This window comes from Danio rerio, chromosome 5 (assembly GCF_052040795.2).
Source record: "Danio rerio strain M-AB ecotype USA chromosome 5, GRCz13ab, whole genome shotgun sequence".
NCBI classification, from domain to species: domain Eukaryota; kingdom Metazoa; phylum Chordata; class Actinopteri; order Cypriniformes; family Danionidae; genus Danio; species Danio rerio.
In genome coordinates, this window is record NC_141025.1 from 58,248,398 (window position 1) to 58,257,449 (window position 9,052).

Consider the following 9,052-nt stretch of genomic DNA (forward strand, 5'->3'; position numbering starts at 1 on the left):
CCGCGATTCGGATAAACGTAACTTTTTTGTATGGAACGTATTTTCAGAGTCAAGCCTAAAAATTTACCGATCGGCGACCGACGACCCCGACCATATATGGCCTAGCGGGGTAACCGCGCGCGGGGCGCAAAAACGACCTCCGGGGGCAGAAGCCTGATCGCCGGGACTGCGCGCGTGCCGACTCTCAACGTTCTGACGCGATTCGTCAACGTTCTCACTATTGCTCAGTGAGTGAATCGGCCTCTCACTGAAAATTTTAAAATACCAACGGAGCGCGCGATCACAGTGAGATGGGCGTCGCCGCGTCCGGGCCGCTCCCCCGAGAACATCGGCATCTCGTTTGTCGACGTGCGACTTAGCGTTTTCGTTTTAGGACCAATAATGTGGTTTTGACCCCCCTCAGGCCAGACAGTCGCCGATGGGCTACTGGTCAGGAGCCGGAGGTCGGCCAAATTCTCCTTCCAATTCCCACTCTTCCGAAAACGCTGGAACAACGAGTCGGGGCTCAGTGGAAAGCAGACAATCTGAGCTCTCCAACGATACCAATTATTTGATTATAGCCTTCAAACTGGCGGAATTATGAGCAAAACGCTAACGGCAAATTTGGACTCTCGACACCACTGAAAAAAACTGCTCGGTTACAACGGCTCCTGTACAACTTCAGAACGGGATAGAGGAAGTTAATTGACCTCATTGGAAAACTGGGAATTTGCCGTTTCTGTTAATGTCAGTTGTTCGATGACAGCATTTTAACTCACATAATTATGAGTCAAATTATGAAGGTCAAATTTGGACGTTCGGAGAACTAGGAAAAAACAGCACAATTTGACAAACGATTTTGCAAGTTCCAAACAAGATACAGCTGAATCCATGGTGTTCCTGGAAAGAGGGGATTCTGGGGTTTACATTGATGTGAGTAGATTGACTGGGGCACCAAAAATGGCAAAGTTATTAATTTTTTAATACCGGCCAAATAATGTGTTCCACTACCAAACATTGTGTTCCGATGGTAATTTCAAAAGATAGGAACCTCCTACAGCTTCATGCCATACCTTGATGGAAAGCTCAGGGAAAGAGCTAAACAATGGTGTATATTACTTAATTTTTGCATAAGCACAACCAAAGTTATGAATTTTTTAATACCGGCCAAATAATGTGTTCACCTACAAAATATTGTGTTCCAATGGGGATTTCAAAAGATAGCAACATCCTACAGCTTCATGCCATACCTTGATTGAAAGCTCAGAGAAAGAGCTAAACAATGGTGTATATAACTTAATTTTTGCATAAGCACAACCAAAGTTATGAATTTTTTAATACTGTTTACTAACCGGGCTCCTGCAAATGACTGAAAACTGGCTCAATTTGAACAGGGATTTTAAGAGACAGGAACAACATAGAGCTTAATCCAATACATCCCAGGAAAGCTTAGAAAAATTGTGATACAATGGTGTTAATTTGGTCACTGTAGCATTAAGACTCTTAAAGTTATGATCAAAATACTACTAGCATAAAAAAGCCCTTTCCATAAATGAACTTGAAAAGCACTTTAAAGGTCAGGAAAAAGATACAGCTAAAAGCTTTACATTTCTGGAAAGAAGAGGAAATTTGCAGTTCATTGATGTGAGTAGATTGACTGGGGCACCAAAAATGGCAAAGTTATTAATTTTTTAATTCTGGCCAAATAATGGGATCCATGCAAATGGCAAAATTGAGCCAATTTGAATGGGGATTTCAAAGGATAGCAACATCCTACAGCTTCATGCCATACCTTGATGGAAAGCTCAGGGAAAGAGCTAAACAATGGTGTATATTACTTAATTTTTGCATAAGCACAACCAAAGTTATGAATTTTTTAATACCGGCCAAATAATGTGTTCACCTACAAAATATTGTGTTCCAATGGGGATTTCAAAAGATAGCAACATCCTACAGCTTCATGCCATACCTTGATTGAAAGCTCAGAGAAAGAGCTAAACAATGGTGTATATAACTTAATTTTTGCATAAGCACAACCAAAGTTATGAATTTTTTAATACTGTTTACTAACCGGGCTCCTGCAAATGACTGAAAACTGGCTCAATTTGAACAGGGATTTTAAGAGACAGGAACAACATAGAGCTTAATCCAATACATCCCAGGAAAGCTTAGAAAAATTGTGATACAATGGTGTTAATTTGGTCACTGTAGCATTAAGACTCTTAAAGTTATGATCAAAATACTACTAGCATAAAAAAGCCCTTTCCATAAATGAACTTGAAAAGCACTTTAAAGGTCAGGAAAAAGATACAGCTAAAAGCTTTACATTTCTGGAAAGAAGAGGAAATTTGCAGTTCATTGATGTGAGTAGATTGACTGGGGCACCAAAAATGGCAAAGTTATTAATTTTTTAATTCTGGCCAAATAATGGGATCCATGCAAATGGCAAAATTGAGCCAATTTGAATGGGGATTTCAAAGGATAGCAACATCCTACAGCTTCATGCCATACCTTGATGGAAAGCTCAGAGAAAGAGCTAAACAACGGTGTATATAACTTAATTTTTGCATAAGCACAACCAAAGTTATGAATTTTTTAATACTGTTAACTAGCCGGGCCCCTGCAAATGACTGAAAACTGGCTCAATTTGAACAGGGATTTCAAGAGACAGGAACAACATAGAGCTTAATCCAATACATCCCAGGAAAGCTTAGAAAAATTGTGATACAATGGTGTTAATTTGGTCACTGTAGCATTAAGACTCTTAAAGTTATGATCAAAATACTACTAGCATAAAAAAGCCCTTTCCATAAATGAACTTGAAAAGCACTTTAAAGGTCAGGAAAAAGATACAGCTAAAAGCTTTACATTTCTGGAAAGAAGAGGAAATTTGCAGTTTATTGATGTGAGTAGATTGACTGGGGCACCAAAAATGGCAAAGTTATTAATTTTTTAATTCTGGCCAAATAATGGGATCCATGCAAATGGCAAAATTGAGCCAATTTGAATGGGGATTTCAAAGGATAGCAACATCCTACAGCTTCATGCCATACCTTGATGGAAAGCTCAGAGAAAGAGCTAAACAACGGTGTATATAACTTAATTTTTGCATAAGCACAACCAAAGTTATGAATTTTTTAATACTGTTAACTAGCCGGGCCCCTGCAAATGACTGAAAACTGGCTCAATTTGAACAGGGATTTCAAGAGACAGGAACAACATAGAGCTTAATCCAATACATCCCAGGAAAGCTTAGAAAAATTGTGATACAATGGTGTTAATTTGGTCACTGTAGCATTAAGACTCTTAAAGTTATGATCAAAATACTACTAGCATAAAAAAGCCCTTTCCATAAATGAACTTGAAAAGCACTTTAAAGGTCAGGAAAAAGATACAGCTAAAAGCTTTACATTTCTGGAAAGAAGAGGAAATTTGCAGTTTATTGATGTGAGTAGATTGACTGGGGCACCAAAAATGGCAAAGTTATTAATTTTTTAATTCTGGCCAAATAATGGGATCCATGCAAATGGCAAAATTGAGCCAATTTGAATGGGGATTTCAAAGGATAGCAACATCCTACAGCTTCATGCCATACCTTGATGGAAAGCTCAGAGAAAGAGCTAAACAACGGTGTATATAACTTAATTTTTGCATAAGCACAACCAAAGTTATGAATTTTTTAATACTGTTAACTAGCCGGGCCCCTGCAAATGACTGAAAACTGGCTCAATTTGAACAGGGATTTCAAGAGACAGGAACAACATAGAGCTTAATCCAATACATCCCAGGAAAGCTTAGAAAAATTGTGATACAATGGTGTTAATTTGGTCACTGTAGCATTAAGACTCTTAAAGTTATGATCAAAATACTACTAGCATAAAAAAGCCCTTTCCATAAATGAACTTGAAAAGCACTTTAAAGGTCAGGAAAAAGATACAGCTAAAAGCTTTACATTTCTGGAAAGAAGAGGAAATTTGCAGTTTGTTGATGTGAGTAGATTGACTGGGGCACCAAAAATGGCAAAGTTATTAATTTTTTAATTCTGGCCAAATAATGGGATCCATGCAAATGGCAAAATTGAGCCAATTTGAATGGGGATTTCAAAGGATAGCAACATCCTACAGCTTCATGCCATACCTTGATGGAAAGCTCAGAGAAAGAGCTAAACAATGGTGTACATTACTTAATTTTTGCATAAGCACAACCAAAGTTATGAATTTTTTAATACTGTTAACTAACCGGGCCCCTGCAAATGACTGAAAACTGGCTCAATTTGAACAGGGATTTTAAGAGACAGGAACAACATAGAGCTTATTCCAATACATCCCAGGAAAGCTTAGAAAAATTGTGATACAATGGTGTTAATTTGGTCACTGTAGCATTAGGACTCTTAAAGTTATGATCAAAATACTACTAGCATAAAAAAGCCCTTTCCATAAATGAACTTGAAAAGCACTTTATAGGTCAGGAAAAAGATACAGCTAAAAGCTTCACATTTCTGGAAAGAAGAGGAAATTTGCAGTTCATTGATGTGAGTAGATTGACTGGGGCACCAAAAATGGCAAAGTTATTAATTTTTTAATTCTGGCCAAATAATGGGATCCATGCAAATGGCAAAATTGAGCCAATTTGAATGGGGATTTCAAAGGATAGCAACATCCTACAGCTTCATGCCATACCTTGATGGAAAGCTCAGAGAAAGAGCTAAACAACGGTGTATATAACTTAATTTTTGCATAAGCACAACCAAAGTTATGAATTTTTTAATACTGTTAACTAGCCGGGCCCCTGCAAATGACTGAAAACTGGCTCAATTTGAACAGGGATTTCAAGAGACAGGAACAACATAGAGCTTAATCCAATACATCCCAGGAAAGCTTAGAAAAATTGTGATACAATGGTGTTAATTTGGTCACTGTAGCATTAAGACTCTTAAAGTTATGATCAAAATACTACTAGCATAAAAAAGCCCTTTCCATAAATGAACTTGAAAAGCACTTTAAAGGTCAGGAAAAAGATACAGCTAAAAGCTTTACATTTCTGGAAAGAAGAGGAAATTTGCAGTTTATTGATGTGAGTAGATTGACTGGGGCACCAAAAATGGCAAAGTTATTAATTTTTTAATTCTGGCCAAATAATGGGATCCATGCAAATGGCAAAATTGAGCCAATTTGAATGGGGATTTCAAAGGATAGCAACATCCTACAGCTTCATGCCATACCTTGATGGAAAGCTCAGAGAAAGAGCTAAACAACGGTGTATATAACTTAATTTTTGCATAAGCACAACCAAAGTTATGAATTTTTTAATACTGTTAACTAGCCGGGCCCCTGCAAATGACTGAAAACTGGCTCAATTTGAACAGGGATTTCAAGAGACAGGAACAACATAGAGCTTAATCCAATACATCCCAGGAAAGCTTAGAAAAATTGTGATACAATGGTGTTAATTTGGTCACTGTAGCATTAAGACTCTTAAAGTTATGATCAAAATACTACTAGCATAAAAAAGCCCTTTCCATAAATGAACTTGAAAAGCACTTTAAAGGTCAGGAAAAAGATACAGCTAAAAGCTTTACATTTCTGGAAAGAAGAGGAAATTTGCAGTTTATTGATGTGAGTAGATTGACTGGGGCACCAAAAATGGCAAAGTTATTAATTTTTTAATTCTGGCCAAATAATGGGATCCATGCAAATGGCAAAATTGAGCCAATTTGAATGGGGATTTCAAAGGATAGCAACATCCTACAGCTTCATGCCATACCTTGATGGAAAGCTCAGAGAAAGAGCTAAACAACGGTGTATATAACTTAATTTTTGCATAAGCACAACCAAAGTTATGAATTTTTTAATACTGTTAACTAGCCGGGCCCCTGCAAATGACTGAAAACTGGCTCAATTTGAACAGGGATTTCAAGAGACAGGAACAACATAGAGCTTAATCCAATACATCCCAGGAAAGCTTAGAAAAATTGTGATACAATGGTGTTAATTTGGTCACTGTAGCATTAAGACTCTTAAAGTTATGATCAAAATACTACTAGCATAAAAAAGCCCTTTCCATAAATGAACTTGAAAAGCACTTTAAAGGTCAGGAAAAAGATACAGCTAAAAGCTTTACATTTCTGGAAAGAAGAGGAAATTTGCAGTTTGTTGATGTGAGTAGATTGACTGGGGCACCAAAAATGGCAAAGTTATTAATTTTTTAATTCTGGCCAAATAATGGGATCCATGCAAATGGCAAAATTGAGCCAATTTGAATGGGGATTTCAAAGGATAGCAACATCCTACAGCTTCATGCCATACCTTGATGGAAAGCTCAGAGAAAGAGCTAAACAATGGTGTACATTACTTAATTTTTGCATAAGCACAACCAAAGTTATGAATTTTTTAATACTGTTAACTAACCGGGCCCCTGCAAATGACTGAAAACTGGCTCAATTTGAACAGGGATTTTAAGAGACAGGAACAACATAGAGCTTATTCCAATACATCCCAGGAAAGCTTAGAAAAATTGTGATACAATGGTGTTAATTTGGTCACTGTAGCATTAGGACTCTTAAAGTTATGATCAAAATACTACTAGCATAAAAAAGCCCTTTCCATAAATGAACTTGAAAAGCACTTTATAGGTCAGGAAAAAGATACAGCTAAAAGCTTCACATTTCTGGAAAGAAGAGGAAATTTGCAGTTCATTGATGTGAGTAGATTGACTGGGGCACCAAAAATGGCAAAGTTATTAATTTTTTAATTCTGGCCAAATAATGGGATCCATGCAAATGGCAAAATTGAGCCAATTTGAATGGGGATTTCAAAGGATAGCAACATCCTACAGCTTCATGCCATACCTTGATGGAAAGCTCAGAGAAAGAGCTAAACAACGGTGTATATAACTTAATTTTTGCATAAGCACAACCAAAGTTATGAATTTTTTAATACTGTTAACTAGCCGGGCCCCTGCAAATGACTGAAAACTGGCTCAATTTGAACAGGGATTTCAAGAGACAGGAACAACATAGAGCTTAATCCAATACATCCCAGGAAAGCTTAGAAAAATTGTGATACAATGGTGTTAATTTGGTCACTGTAGCATTAAGACTCTTAAAGTTATGATCAAAATACTACTAGCATAAAAAAGCCCTTTCCATAAATGAACTTGAAAAGCACTTTATAGGTCAGGAACAAGTTACAGCTAAAAGCTTTACATTTCTGGAAAGAAGAGGAAATTTGCAGTTCATTGATGTGAGTAGATTGACTGGGGCACCAAAAATGGCAAAGTTATTATTTTTTAATTCTGGCCAAATAATGGGATCCATGCAAATGGCAAAATCTAGCCAATTTGAATGGGGATTGCAAAAGATAGCAACATCCTACAGCTTCATGCCATACCTTGATGGAAAGCTCAGAGAAAGAGCTAAACAATGGTGTATATAACTTAATTTTTGCATAAGCACAACCAAAGTTATGAATTTTTTAATACTGTTAACTAACCGGGCCCCTGCAAATGACTGAAAACTGGCTCAATTTGAACAGGGATTTCAAGAGACAGGAACAACATAGAGCTTAATCCAATACATCCCAGGAAAGCTTAGAAAAATTGTGATACAATGGTGTTAATTTGGTCACTGTAGCATTAAGACTCTTAAAGTTATGATCAAAATACTACTAGCATAAAAAAGCCCTTTCCATAAATGAACTTGAAAAGCACTTTATAGGTCAGGAACAAGTTACAGCTAAAAGCTTTACATTTCTGGAAAGAAGAGGAAATTTGCAGTTCATTGATGTGAGTAGATTGACTGGGGCACCAAAAATGGCAAAGTTATTATTTTTTAATTCTGGCCAAATAATGGGATCCATGCAAATGGCAAAATTGAGCCAATTTGAATGGGGATTTCAAAGGATAGCAACATCCTACAGCTTCATGCCATACCTTGATGGAAAGCTCAGAGAAAGAGCTAAACAATGGTGTACATTACTTAATTTTTGCATAAGCACAACCAAAGTTATGAATTTTTTAATACTGTTAACTAACCGGGCCCCTGCAAATGACTGAAAACTGGCTCAATTTGAACAGGGATTTTAAGAGACAGGAACAACATAGAGCTTATTCCAATACATCCCAGGAAAGCTTAGAAAAATTGTGATACAATGGTGTTAATTTGGTCACTGTAGCATTAGGACTCTTAAAGTTATGATCAAAATACTACTAGCATAAAAAAGCCCTTTCCATAAATGAACTTGAAAAGCACTTTAAAGGTCAGGAAAAAGATACAGCTAAAAGCTTCACATTTCTGGAAAGAAGAGGAAATTTGCAGTTCATTGATGTGAGTAGATTGACTGGGGCACCAAAAATGGCAAAGTTATTAATTTTTTAATTCTGGCCAAATAACGGGATCCATGCAAATGGCAAAATTGAGCCAATTTGAATGGGGATTTCAAAGGATAGCAACATCCTACAGCTTCATGCCATACCTTGATGGAAAGCTCAGAGAAAGAGCTAAACAATGGTGTATATAACTTAATTTTTGCATAAGCACAACCAAAGTTATGAATTTTTTAATACTGTTAACTAACCGGGCCCCTGCAAATGACTGAAAACTGGCTCAATTTGAACAGGGATTTCAAGAGACAGGAACAACATAGAGCTTATTCCAATACATCCCAGGAAAGCTTATAAAAACTGTGATACAATGGTGTTAATTTGGTCACTGTAGCATTAAGACTCTTAAAGTTATGATCAAAATACTACTAGCATAAAAAAGCCCTTTCCATAAATGAACTTGAAAAGCACTTTATAGGTCAGGAACAAGTTACAGCTAAAAGCTTTACATTTCTGGAAAGAAGAGGAAATTTGCAGTTCATTGATGTGAGTAGATTGACTGGGGCACCAAAAATGGCAAAGTTATTAATTTTTTAATTCTGGCCAAATAATGGGATCCATGCAAATGGCAAAATTGAGCCAATTTGAATGGGGATTTCAAAGGATAGCAACATCCTACAGCTTCATGCCATACCTTGATGGAAAGCTCAGAGAAAGAGCTAAACAATGGTGTACATTACTTAATTTTTGCATA

General features: G+C 36.8%; 1 long non-coding RNA gene across 1 annotated transcript; it reads right to left on the reverse strand.

The window, feature by feature from the left end:
* Positions 1 to 1,622: 1,622 nt before the first annotated feature.
* On the reverse strand, positions 1,623 to 7,789 carry LOC147844401 (uncharacterized). Its single transcript, XR_015491815.1, has 2 exons — positions 1,949 to 7,789; positions 1,623 to 1,771 (listed from the first exon to the last, which is right to left on the reverse strand). It is a non-coding gene; the product is annotated as an uncharacterized LOC147844401 (long non-coding RNA).
* Positions 7,790 to 9,052: the final 1,263 nt, after the last annotated feature.